This window comes from Magnolia sinica, chromosome 11 (assembly GCF_029962835.1).
Source record: "Magnolia sinica isolate HGM2019 chromosome 11, MsV1, whole genome shotgun sequence".
NCBI lineage: Eukaryota > Viridiplantae > Streptophyta > Magnoliopsida > Magnoliales > Magnoliaceae > Magnolia > Magnolia sinica.
The window spans coordinates 64,316,718-64,331,704 of NC_080583.1; the positions used below are offsets into that span (position 1 = coordinate 64,316,718).

The 14,987-nt window shown below is 37.4% G+C and overlaps 1 pseudogene; it reads right to left on the minus strand.

Annotated features, from left to right (window-relative positions):
* Window positions 1–3,859: 3,859 nt before the first annotated feature.
* Window positions 3,860–12,655, minus strand: LOC131218133 (heparanase-like protein 2; annotated as a pseudogene).
* Window positions 12,656–14,987: the final 2,332 nt, after the last annotated feature.

Genomic DNA, 14,987 nt, shown 5'->3' on the forward strand with positions numbered 1-14,987 from the left:
CGAGTCGCGTTACTTAATTACATGAATGTCGAAGTCACGGGCCTCGAGCATGTCAGAGAGGGCTATTCTGAGTGCCTAAATTTTGGAGTTGTGTACATGTCGTTGTTATAGAGTCCGTGAGGAGCTAGTAGTGAGTACTTAATTTTAGATGGATATTTGTTTAGGAGTGATCGCTTGTGCATATCGCATACCTCTCTCGGCGATTTTCTTATCTGAGAGTTACATTCAGGAGGGGTCGCGAGTCATTTTGGTCGAGACAAGACCATTGCCCTAGTGGATGATAGGTTTTATTGGCCATGCCTAAAGTGAGACGTAGCCAAAATTATAGGGCAAGGTCGTACTTGTCAACTGGCAAAGTAGAAAAAGAAAAATACAGGACTATACACACCTTTGGCAGTTTCATTCATCTCTTGGCAGGACATCAGTATGGACTTCGTGCTTGGACTCCCCAAGACTATTCGGAAACACGATTTCATATTTTTTATCGTGCACCATTTTTTTAAAAATGACCTACCTCATTCCTTGTTTTAAGACCTCTGACGCATCTCATGTTGCCAAGTTGTTCTTTAGTGAGGTCATCAAACTTCACCGGTTACCAAAAACAATAGTGTCTGATCGTGACGTGTGATTCATGAGTTATTTTTGGAAGATACTATGGCATATGATGAATACTAGGCTCCAATTTTTTTCTACCTACCACCCTTAGACTAATGGTCAGACTGAGGTGGTCAATAGAAGCCTAGGGAGTTTGCTCAGACGTTTAGTAGGGGAGCACACCAGGACGTGGGACACCGCACTACCTATAGTTGAGTTTGCATTTAATAGGTTTATCAATAAGTCCACAGGTTTAAGTCCTTTTGAAGTCGTTATTGGTTATAAACCTAGAAAGCCTATTGATCTTGTCCTTATGTCACTGTCCCATAGGCCATCAAAGTCTATAGAGTCCTTTACACATCATATTCATTCATTATATCAAGAAATCAGGCGAAAGATCACTATGAGTAATGAACATTACAAACTTTCTATAGACCACCATGAGCGTTTCGAGGAATTCAATGTACGGGACTCTGTGATGGTCTGCATCAGGCCAGAGCGGTACCCTCAAGGAGCTGTTCGTAAATTATACGAGCGTAGTGCTAGACCATTTAAAATTATAAAACGAAACGGTCTTAATGCATATGTAGTAGATCTTCCTCCTTCAATAGGAATTAGTTCCACATTTAATATGGGGGATCTAGCTGTATTTTAGGGGACCCCTCATACATTGTTCAGCCTTTCGCCTAACCATCTTGATTCCTCATACATTTCTCTTGATCCATGGCCTCTTTCCAACCCTTCTTCCCAGCCTTTATATCTCATACCTACCCTTCCTACACTCAGAGAAGAGATAGAGGATATTCTAGATAATCAGATAGTATTAACGTTGGACGACGGGTTTCAAAAGTACTTGGTTAAAAGGAAGTCAGGCCCAGCTTTAGATAGTACGTGGTTCACTGAGAAGGAGCTTCAACGAATTGATCCTGATATTTTGGAGCGGTTAAGGAGTTTTGTTTCGCTAGTGGTGAAATCTTCACAGCCGGAGAGAATTGATGGGGACATTACGCGTACATGCACACCCCCCTACACACGTACGCAAGGAGGAAGGCCCCACCATTGATCTGGATCGATGAAGACATCCATGGAGGACCTTGTAGTTAGAGGGTTGTGCTATGGTTCATTGGAGTGGACCTGATCATCATGTGGATCTCGCTATTGGATCTCATAATTGTGGCCCACTACCTTAAATGATTTTGGACTTTGAGTTTTACTTATTATCATTATTAGGAACATCATGAACGGTTCTGATTGCATTGATTAGTTGTTATTTTTATTACTTCATCTCTAAGTAATAGTGTGCGCACATGACGTGGATTTTTGAGTATAGGGTTTTCTTATAAATGGGCAACTCCTTATACATTATTTTCCATTGAATATTATGAATAAAATTCTACATTTTTCTACTTCTCTAATTCTTTGAGTTGTGAAAATTTAATTGGGTGCGAAATCCTCACTTCTTCAAATGGCTAACTACTATGGTGCGAAACCATACCCATCCCAAATCGCCCCCACCTCCTACCCTAAATATTCATCATCTCTCACAGCCATCCCATCATCAAATCCACCCCCTTTTGCAGCCGGTCCTTCCTCTACAGCAGATTTGCAGAATTAGGCCCTCTAGAAGGGCTGAAACTTTGGTGGAACATCGTGCACAGACCGGACGCCCGATCGGCCTGAAACTTGTGTGTGGGTGGCCCACCCCTAGCCGACCAACCCCAAGCTGTTCCTTTTTGGGTTCGTGGGCCCCACACACATGCGGGCAGGATCCCACGCACGTGCATCTAGGCCAAATTGTTGTCCACACGTGTGGACTATATTCATGTTCTTTCTCTCCTCTAATCATCTCCTCTTTCACCTTAAATCCCTAACCATCTAGGCCAGATTGTTGTCCACATGTGTGGATTATATTCATGTTCTGTCTCTCCTCTAATCATCTCCTCTTTCACCTTAAATCCCTAACCCTAACCCTAGATAATCTAAATTTCAAGTTCTATTCCACTTTTGCAAACCCTAGGTTTTCCTGAATTGAAACATGTGAATCCCATGGATTCGAAATAATCCTTTACAAGAGTGAATGAATCTACTCTCCTTTGAACATTGTTTGGTCTATAATTTTTAATTGATCCAGACCAAACATGTGTACGCTTGGACCATCGTAGATTCCCCTTATTAAATGCTTGATCTTATGTGGGATGTGGAATTTTTGTGATTGTTTCTAAATTAGTATGATCTAAAGCCTGAAATCTTACATATTATGTTTAACTTTCATGTCCTGCATGAAGTTTGGGACTTAAAGGCAAACTAATGCGGGTGGTGGGAAGGAGGCAGCTGACTCTATTTTAGCTAGCATTTTCTCTTACTTGAAAAGAGTGATGGAAAAAATCAGTCTCTTCAACAAATCCTCTTCCTTTCAATGAGTAGGTTACAGGCCATCAGGACTGTATGGCCCGAGAAGGGAGCCATCGCCAACTAAACGTGATTCATACTCAACATAGGATGCTCCCGATGCAAGTCCACGGGCTGATCTTCTTGGATAGGGTCTATTCAACCTAATTGATTGTATATTTGTTTCTCGTTTTGCCCTTTTGCTTCTCTTGTATATAGGGATTGTTTGAAAATCCCTACGATAGGCCCTCTACTTTCTTTTTTGGTTCGAGGGGGACCAAAATATGGTGTAGTGCTTTTGTAAAGCCTCTATTAACGTCTAAAATGAAGAAAAGTTAAAAAAGTAAAAAGAAAAAAAAAGAGTAGGTTACAGGCCATAAGAGTGTGAGAGACTCACTACGGTAGTGGAGGTGAGGTCTTTTTTTGGCTCATCAATAACTGGCAATGGTTCATCAAAGGTTAGTCAGGGTGGGCTGCTCAATTAGCACATCTTCTGAAAAAGGATCCGGCGTGGTGATGGACCAATGAGTATTGGGCGACATTCAACAATCTCAAGGAGCCCCTCGTACAAGAACTGGTCATTGTCCATGTGCACATGGTATGAACACCATATCATGGTCTATAGTTGTGGGCATGGTTTTAGAACTTGACTTACCATGAGCCCCCCGTTCAAACATGGAATCTTGCAAAGCGAAAACTAATGACCTGATCATGTTGAAAAAAAGAAAGATGCAGCTACGGCATACAACGAAGATGGTTTTTTGAACTCTCGAGAGAGAGACTTTTTATGTATATTCAATCAGTGCAGATTACAATTTCAAAGACCACAATAATGATACTTAGGTGCAACCATAAATTTCAGATTTACAATGGTCCCTCAGTAGGCTGGAGCCTTGAAGTCCTTACAGACAACAAAGACAATCGATGACTGAGCAACATTCACAGGTTTCGAACTGTCAACTTGGGTTGGTTTCAAATCAAGGATGTCGCCATTCTGTAAGCTCCAACGGTGACCCGTTGAGGAGCATGGTGGTGCTCTTTAGATCACCATCTTTGGCAGTCAAATGGTACTCATCTCTTTGCCCACCTGCTACGGCTTGCACTGAAGCTTCCAATGGTGGGTATAAGTTCAGGTATTTGGCCAGCGTAACGTTAAAGGATATTGAGTTGGATAGATTAATCAGAATCAAAGTAATTCCAGCAGCCTGAGAGAGAGAGAGAGAGAGAGAGAGAGAGAGAGAGAGAGAGAGAGATTAAATAAGAATATGTTCTTTAGTAAAAAGAATATTGGAACTGGTCATACATATCGGTTTCACTCTAGCAACAAGTCTCTTGAAGAATTAAAAAAATAAAAATGAAAATAAAAAGACTATTAGTCTTGTAATTAAATTACTTATAATTTGAAACATAGCAAAATGTCAACGTTCTAAAAGCCACTATAACATGTAAAGTGTTTAGGGCCTAAAAAAGATTTATGAGAAATTATAGGCATCTAAACAACACTTGTGGTGTCTTTACCTGTAAACCTTTTACAATGATTTTACAAACATCCAAACGACTCCTAAGTTAAAAAATTTCTTGTGAAACATTTCATTACAGACATCTTCTGCCCCGCCCCCCAAAGAGCTTCATTTTGAAGTCATCAATGAAGAAAATAAAGTCAAAAAATACAAACAAATTTAAGGAAAAAAAAACGTAAAACCACATTAAGTATAAGATGATCGTACCCCATTTCTACAGCAATGAGCATATGCATGTAAGTACGACGAGCCATTGTGATTGGTAGCAAGAACACCTCTCCCCATTAACCGGTGGAAAAGAAGAGCGCTGATAAAGAGTAAAACAACAAAGAAGGATTTGTTGACAGTTCTATAATATAAAGATAAAAGATTACTGAAAATGTAGGTATTTTGGTTCTATATTATCAAATCTCACCTGTAATAGTCTGGGTTGGGAACCATTGTTGTGGTGTTAAGGAGACCATAGTTTCCACCTATCAATGTCTGCCTGCAGAAAACTTTGTGGTTATACATCGATGTCATACCAAGCTGATCTAAGAACCTGTTACAAACACAATGAATCAATCAGTTGATTGCTTATAGTCGGATTCATCTAAAGCTTAAGATATAGATGTATTGTTTAATGGGACATATTTGTAGAGATAAAGATATAGCTAGTTGGATACCATGACCATTCTTAGCTGGCATGTATTATGATCTTTTGATTTTGGAATGTACATTGCATTGCCAGTATGTATACTTGTGTATGCATACGTTTCCTCTTGTATATAATGTTGGAATATTTGGTTGAATTAAATAGACTATTAAAATTGAGAACCAAAAAAAGAAAATAAAATTTTGAGAAAGAAGAACTTATTGAATTGAGTCGAGGCGTGACTGAGTCACTCGGCTTGAAATCGAATTTGCTCCCCTTAGACAGCATCCCAAGTGCAACAGGTTTCCAGAGCAATTGACCTCCAGGATCCAACGACTATGACCCAGTCCCAGCGGTGCACTCACTGTACACGGGCTCGAACCACTTACAGTTTAATCCGAAAGTGTTGAGTTGACTTAGCGATGAACTCAGTAAAATTCTTAAAACCATATCAGAGAGAGTTTCATAAGAGAGATAATAATTTCGTATATTTGAAACTGGAATCAGTAGTCTTTATATAGACTCTGAAGTGGTGTATAAACACCCTTTACAAAATGTTAGGTCTGTTGGGTTTAAACCCAACAGGTGCGACCAACCAAAAGGGATGCATCTCTCTGGTTTAAAACGAAAAGGCGCAAGTGCCTGTGTCACCAAACTTTAAATGTGGAGGGAAACCACTAAAATTTAAAAAATCAAAATTTAATTTTATTTTAAAACAAAATACAACAATCCCCCACATGTTTTAAAATAAAACTCTTTCGAATTAAAGCGTAATAGTTGTGCAATGGTGCCTGTGTCACCATAGACTTGAACTGACATTAGAGTAAGCAAGACAGGTCTACAAGAATTAGGTGACACCATAGTCTTGAACCTGAATCCTTTTAATGTAGATCGCAAGTACATGTCACTCACACAACTCTTCCTCTACAAGTGATTCTGCGGTTCGGTGAGTTTTGGCCATACACCATTACCTGGATTTCATGACTGCTTTAGAGAATTCGCCTAGATTCTCATAGAAAGCGGCCTTCACCTTCACACCCATATAAGTAAATTCCATCAAGTGTATGCAGCAACTGTATACACCACCAAATATATGGCTATGGATCTATTAAGAGTTCTAAAAACTCATCCTTCTGCGTTGTTATTCGCACTTTACACTATAGAAGGGGCTCATATAACTCAGTGTAATCGTTTACCTCGTGTCTTGTTGTTTACCCATTGAACCTATCTCATGGGATCTCTACTTGTATAGGTTGGGTTGCTAGCACTGGTAACTCATATATTAGGCTCAGCCCATTTCCTTCAATGTATCATTGACTAACCTTTTAGATAGTCCTTTAGTCAGAGGATCTGCTAGATTCTTTTCTGACCTCACAAAGTCAATAGATATGACTCCATCACGCAATATGTGTTTCACTATGTTGTGTCTGAGTCTAATATGTTTGCTCTTTCCATTTTATATTTTACTTTTTTACTTTCACTATAGCTGCTTGACAGTCACAATGAATAGACACGGTCGATACAGGCTTTGGCCACAATAATATATCAGCTAAGAGATTTCTAAGTCACTCGGCTTCTGATCCAGCCTGTTCTAAGGCAATAAACTCGGATTCCATAGTCGACCGAGCGATACATGTCTGTTTAGTAGACTTCCAAGAGACTGCTCCTCCACCCAAAGTGAAAACATATCCACTAGTAGATTTTGTCTCATCTGAATCACTGATCCAATTAACATCACCATATCCTTCTAATACAGCAGGATAACCAGTATAATGTAAACCATAGGCCATACTGCCTTTTAGGTATCTCAAAATCCTAGACAAAGTATTCTAATGCTCTTTTCCAGAGTTGTGTATATCTACATAGCCTTCCTACTACAAATGCTATGTCTGGTCTAGTGCAGTTTGTTAGATATATGAGGCTACCAATTATTCTGGAATACTCCAATTGAGACACACTATTTTTTGTATTCTTCATAAGAGTCATACTATAGTCATAAGGAGTACTGATAGGTAAACAGTCCAAATGGTTAAACGTTTTCAATATCTTCTCAATGTAATGAGATTGTGCTAATATAATAACACCATTTTTCCTGGTTACTTCAATACCCAAGATTACACTAGCCTCTCCTAAGTCTTTCATGTCAAACTTAAATGACAAGAATTTCTTAGTTGCATTAACTAATTTAATATTAGTTCTAAAAATAAGCATGTCATCAACATAAAGGCATATAATAATATAATTATTTCTAAAAATTTTACTATATACACATCTATCTACATCATTTATATAATAACCATTTGATTTTAAAACGCCATCAAATTTTTCATGTCATTGTTTAGGAGCCTATTTTAAACCATATAGTGATTTAATTAGTCTACATACTTTATTTTCTTTACCTGATATCTTATAACCTTCAGGTTGCTCCATATATATTTCTTCTTCTAGGTATCCATTTAGAAAAACCGTCTTAACGTCCAACGTCCATCTGGTATACCACTAGTTTATATATGGAGGCTATCGCTATTGAGACTCTAATAGTTGTAATCCTAGTTACAGGGGAATATGTATCAAAGTAATCTATTACTTCCTTTTGTTTAAAGCTTTTCACTACCAACTTGGCCTTAAACTTATCAATAGTCCCATATGGTTTTAGTTTCTTTCTAAACACCCATTTACAGCCTATCGGTTTGTTTCCAGGTGGTAGGTTTACAAGTTCCTAAGTGTTATTAGATATAATAGATTCTAACTAATCATTTATTACTTCCTTCCAAAAGGTTGCATCTGGAGAGTTAATTGCTTCTGTATACGTTATATGATCATCTTCTACTAAGAAAGTGAAAAAGCCATCTCCTAGGTTAGTTTCTCTTCTAACCCTAGTACTTTTTCTTAGTTGTATTTCTTCTATTACTTTCTTGTAAGTATTTTTACTAGTAGACGCAATATCTGATTCATTGACTTCCTCTATTCCTATAGATTTAGATTTCATAGGGAATACGTTCTCAAAGAATTCTGCATCTTTTAGCTTCTATAATTGTATTAGGATCTAGAATATTATCCTTAATTTTTAAAACTAGAAACCTGTATGCTGCACTATTTTGTGCATACCCTATAAATACATAATCGGTTATTTTAGGACCTAACTTTCTTTTCTTAGTTTCAGGTAATCCTACTTTAGCAAGACACCCCCACACTTTAATATATTTATAATTAGGAACATGATTCTTCCAAAGTTCATATAGTGTTTGTTCAGAAGATTTAGAAGGAATCCTATTTAGGATATAATAAGCAGATATAATTCTTCTCCCCACATGTTTGAGGGTAAGCCTGATCTGTTTAAAATGGCATTCATCATCTCTTTTAGAGTTCTATTCTTACGTTCTGTTATTCTATTCTGTTCTAGGGTATAAGGAGTTGTAGTTTCGTGAACTATTCCATTTTTTTCACATAATTTTCTAAATTAAGAAGATTCATATTCACCTCCTCTATCTGTTCTAAGTCTTTTTAATTTTTATATTTAACTAATTTTCAACTTCAATTTTGTATTTAGAAAAAACATCTAAAGCTTCATCTTTGTTCCTTAACAGATAGACTCTAGTGAACCTAGAGTAGTCATCTACAAAAGTTATGTAATATCTTTTTTAATCTCTAAACATGTGATTTCTAAAATCACCTAAGTCACTGTGTATCAACTCTAATAGAACAGATGATCTTTCTATTTGTTTAAAGGGTTTTCTAATGAATTTTGATTCTACACATGTTTCACATTTATCGAATCATTCATTAGATATATTAGGTAATAAACCTAATCTTTTCATTTTCTTTAAAGATACTACATTCACATGACCTAATCTACTATGTCATAGATAAAAAGGTTCAACGATATAAACAGAATTGGATGTCTTATTATTATTATCATCGGATACATTTACAATGAATAAACCATCGCTACAGTATACCTTACCAACAAAAGTTCCATTCTTAGTCATTAAAAGCTTATCTGAATTAAATACTAACTTAACACCAGCTTTATTGAGGAAGGAACCAGAGACTAAGTTTTTTCTAATGTCAGGTACATGCAGGACATCATTCAACATTAGAGTCTTTTCAGAAGTGAGTTTCAGAAGTACTTTCCCTTTCCCTACAACTGGAGACGTTCTAGCATTCCTCATGAACACCTGTTCAGCATTTCCTGATACTTGGTAGGAGGTAAACATGCTACGATCCTTGCACACGTGCCTAGTTGCACCAGTGTTTAGTACCCACTCCAAGTTGTTTACAAGGAAGACTTCTGACACCACAACTACTATCATGTCAGACTCATTGCTTGTTTCTACACGATTAGCCTGCAGCTTATCTTTGTTTTTCTTAAGCCTGCAGGTTTTAACATAATGCCCAGGCTTTCCACAGTTGTAGCAGTTTTCCTTTTTCTTGAATTGATTGTTTGCATTCTTCTTTTTGAGCCTGCATTCATTTGCGTAATGTCCAGGTTTGTCACAGTTATGACAGTTGCCCATTTTCTTATTATTTGCCCGACTTGATTCCACAAGATTCGCCTTTGAATCTATCTCATTTCTATTTTCTTTTTGGTCCTTGATTCTATTGGCCTCCTCTATTCGTATATGTACGATAGTGGTTTTCAAATAAACACCGTTCTTTTTATGTTTCATTCTATTCTTATATTCTTTCCAGGAGGGTGGTAGTTTTTCTATTAGCGCTCCTGACAGAAACATTTCATTCAACTTAATTCCTTCTGTCGATAGTTTGTGAACTAGACTTTGAAAATCGTGAATCTGATTTGTGACAGGTTTAACATCTGTCATTTCATAATGAAGAAAATTAGCAATTGCATGTTTCTTAGCGCATGTATCTTCTAATATGTATTTCTTTTCTAAAGCAGTCCATGTCTTTAGCAGACACGTAAGAAGTATACACAACGTATAGTTCGTTGGATAAAGAGTTTAGAATATAGTTTTTACATTTATTTTCATTTGTTACTTCAGTTTGATTTGTTGGATCTATAGTAAATGATTCAAATAAAATGTATGAAACTTTCAGGGTAGTCAGAGCGAACATCAGTTTTTGTTTCCACCGTTTAAAGCATTGTCCAGCAAACGGTTCGATTTTGGCTAACTCAGTAGAAGCATTTACTTTTACTATAGCCACAGTCTATGTAATTCAACAAATTCGATTTCAAGATTGTTGGAATATTTGGTTGAATTAAATAGACTATTAAAATCGAGAACCAAAAAAGGAAAATAAAATTTTGAGAAGAACTTATTGAATTAAGTCGAGGCGTGACTGAGTCACTCGGCTTGAAATCAAATTTGCTTCCCTTGGATAGCGTCCCAAGTGCAACAGGTTTCCAGAGCAATCGACCTTTAGGATACCGCGACTATAACCCAGTCTCAGCGGTGCACTCACTATACACGAGCTCAAACCACTTGCAGTTTAATCCGAAAGTGCTGAGTTGACTCAGCATGAACTCAGTAAAATTCTTAAAACCGTATCAGAGAGAGTTTTATAAGAGAGATAATAATTTCATATATTTGAAATTGGAATCGAAAGTCTTTATATAGACTCCAAAGTGGTGTATAAACAACATTTACAAAAGGTTAGGTCCGTTGGGTTTAAACCCAACAGGGGCGACCAACCGGAAGGGAGGCATCTCTCTAGTTTAAAACGAAAAGGCACCTATACACACACACACACCCACGCGAGTACACTTACACCGCACCCACACCCAGACTGTCCCATCACGCACACGCACACGGACTCGGCATGGCACGGCTCGGGTCGGCGCGCGCGCGCGTGTGTGGTCAATGGCATAGATTAGAGCTATTGGCATAGCCCCCCCATAAGACCAAATTCATATGCCCCCTGAATGGGGCTCAAGCCCAAGGCAAAAAGCTTATCTTATAAACAAGAGAATTTCCTTTGTCAAATCCGATGTGGGACAACCCACACCTCAAAAACACCAAACTTCAAATGTGGAGGGAAACCACTAAAATTTGAAAAATCAAATTTTAATTTTATTTTAAAACAAAATACAACATATAAATCCTTAGTAGGTTATAAATGTTATGGAAGATTTTTCTCTGATTTTTATTGTGTCCTTTGTCAATTTTGACAATATTCCATTGGGCCGACATTGCTCGCTGTAAATTACAATGCTAGGAGCCCAACTCAGACTCATGGACATTACGATGAATCGATCTAGATGGTTCATTAGGTCCAAGTAATAATTTGGGATGGTTCAGATTGTCTTAAGGAAGCATTTCTTCAGAGTCATAGATAGGCAAGATGGTATCGTCTTCTCATCATGGTCTTTTCGGGTGCCTACAAACAGTGAGCTAGACCAAACGGACAGTTGAGAATGATTGATCATTCCCATGTATCCAAATGCAGTTCATAGAAATACATTAGTGCAATTTCACTAGATACAGTTCTAGGGGTGATACTAGAAGAAGCATATTGGAAAACCAACATGGAAACAGACGCATGAATAACATCTATAGGAAAGAAAGAGATAAGGGTCCATCACCAGAAACTATTAACGAAGGCATGTGATACGAGTTTGCCTCCGCTATTGTATGCACCACCAGATTCTAAAACCCAAGCCGACGACCATGGGCCGAACTCCTTAAGCGTGACCTCAAGGTCATTGTATGTCTGAACTATCTCATCGAGATGATATGGATCTTGCATCTTGTCGAATAGAGTTGGATCAACACCTAAATGAAAGAATCCGTAAACACCATTAATTTCGCCATCTTACCATACATTAGCACATATATGCACCCATTTGATCAATTCATTGGGCGTCAATGAAAGCATCTTCTCTACACATGCATTCACAATTTACAGGTTTATAAGAAATGCTGAAGACGCCAATGCAAACAATCTGATGGGGTCCACTAAATTCAGAATTCAATGCAAAATCCTCACTGACCTGCACCAAGGTTGTAGATATGATGGCTCACTACATCGACAACATTGGGCCCCGAGGCCAGAAGGAAGTCATCAAACCACTTTTTCTCAAAGAAACCTCCAGGGGCCATAATCTGTGGTTTTTTCCCGGAATTCTGATATAGCTCGTCGACAAGTTTTCTAAGTATGATCATGTCCTCTTCGTATTGATTAGGCTCTACCTTTGCAGCAATTCCACCTCCACAGAGTTCATTTCCTGATAGGAAGTGTACCATATAAAAAATTAGAGAGGACTTTTTAAAAATTAAGACATGGGCAGTTCAATTTAAGAGCTGAGATTGCGATTATGATTACCGAATTCCCATGAGTCGATCTTTTGGCCCTTTGAGAGGATTTACTGCATGAAAGAACGAGTGTTTGATGGGTTCCAATTGCCTATGTAAAGAGTATCTTTTGGATCTTGATTTTCCTTCTTTCCTCCAATGAGTGCATTCAGTCCAAATGTTAGCATAGCTCTGCAACCATTCAAACAGAACTGCTTAGTGACTTCATAAAGCAACTGCCTTAAGAACTCTCTACTTAGCTGCATTTTAAAGGTGCGTGTTTAGATGTATTATTGAATTTAATTGCAAAGTAAGAAAATGCACCAAAACTACTTTTTGGGTCATTTTCCCTTTGATTAAACTGTATTCATCGTCCCTTGTCCATCCAAACACGACCAAACACTATTTAAAAAATAGCATTACTATACACTCTAGCATGTGTTGCTGAGAGAACAGAGTTCTTGGTCTCCCTCTACCATGGTTGTTTCTAATGACAAATGAAAAAAAAAATGCACTACACCAAAATCGTCATTTAGGACGGTTTAAAACCGTTCCTAAATCCTTCAGGAACGGTTTCAAACCGTTCCTAAATGAGGCGTCGCAGAAAAACAGGAACGGTTCAGAACCGTTTTGGGTACCGTTTCAATTTTTACAAACGGAATTTTAGGAACGGATTTAAACCGTTCTGGTGCCAATGGTCACATTTTAGGCACAATTTTAGAAACGGTTTTGAACACTTAATAATGTTGCCAGCGGTTAGATTTCAGGATGGAATTTTATGTACAATTTAAAACCCCTTTGTTCATTGTATGAGAGAGAGAGTGGGGTATGTAATTTACTTGTATTATATGCCAGATAATTAATTATACAAATAGAAGAAAAAGACAATAGAATGATTCACACTAATCTTTTCCTTCTTTTCTAGTATACATTTCAATTTCAATTCCAATTTCCGTGGTAGTTATCCAACTGCAAAGAATCCATTTTGAGGCCAACATCAGAAAACATGAGAACCACAGTTTAAGTAAAGAGAGATTGACAAATTAATCCATTTCGCTTGCTATGAAACATATACCGGGAAGTTGATATGAGTTGGAGGTCCCCAATACTTGAGCGCCGCTAAGTCGTAAGCTCTTGCAGCTGTCTTCAATATCATACCCCCCTAAAATCCACAAATGGCAATGAAAGGTACAATAAATAAACAGGATGTCGTATTGGATGATTAAAGAAAATTTCAAAAACTTGAAGGAATGAAAGAGAAGGCTCACCCAAATAAACTACTAGGCATTTGATTGGATTGCAATCACACATGCAAAAAACCAGACAAACCACATATCTTAGCAGTCAGGCTAACAATTCAAAAAACTCAACCAAAAAAAAGGAAAAGCGAAAGGGAAAAACCAACCAGGCTGAAAATGGTTGTCTCCCTATTGTTTTACTAACCTTGTCTTCCTTTTCTAGTTTGGCCTTCCTTCTTGCAGCTGTTGTCCCATAGATGGGCTTCATATCTACCAGTCCACCTATGCTGATATAAATAAAACCAAATAGCCTTATTATAAGCAAAATAGAAAGCAATGAAAATAAAATAGAAATGGGAGCAACCCACAGGAAAATAAAAATATATCATTGGAAGCATCACACAAAAGAACAAGACACCCCAAGAGAAAAATATCAACAACAAGAACGACATTAAAATAAGTGGATTTTTCAAGAAAAGCTGACGTGTCTCAAGAAAAAAAAACTCAGCCAATTCAACCAGGTTCATGAAGTTCTGGGTTCAATGAGAAACTTCGGTAACTGAATGGAGTCTTAAAACTTAGGCAAGTCGAAGAACTCAACTTCTAGAAGCTAGGCCCGTATTCTTTTTATTTTTTACCTTTCTTTTTATTTTTTTTTCCTGCACTTCCTATAGCTTATATTCTTAGAAATTTAAAAATTAAATTAATTGACTTGCAGAGTTCCAAGTTGGCTTGGCCTGGTTAACCAGTTCTATTTTTCAAACCTTTTTGAGCATGGGTATCAACCAAGAATTGTGAGCTAATGAAATACCATGAAGAGATTAAATCCTTTTTAATCATCCAGTTGCATGCCAAAAGTCTAATAAAATCTTTACAGTGTGGGGACCACCTAAAGTGACGCCTAGCATGGAATGTTGAATGCTTGCATGAAACAATATATATATATATATTTATATATATATATATATATATATATATATATATATATATATATATATATATATATATATATCTGAGAAACCAACCTAAATTGGGTGTTGGGAGACATGTTTGCAGCTCTGGCATTGTAGCCTCAGCACAATCTTTTTCGTAGTTTCACCTGTAAGATAGATCTAACAAAATGGCATTACAAAGTTTGGGGGCAAAGCAAACTGACTTGGTAGGTGCAGTAAATCGACAAACAGCAGAAAGACATCCAGTAAATCGACAAACAGCAGAAAAAAAATGGGTCTCACTTGGGAGAATAGCTACAGCAGAAAGACATCCAATAAATTGACAAACATGTTGTAGCAACTCCTGCAAGTCACGATAATGCCTCAATCTGCCATTATCAGTAGAAACACTGAACATGTCTTCTGTT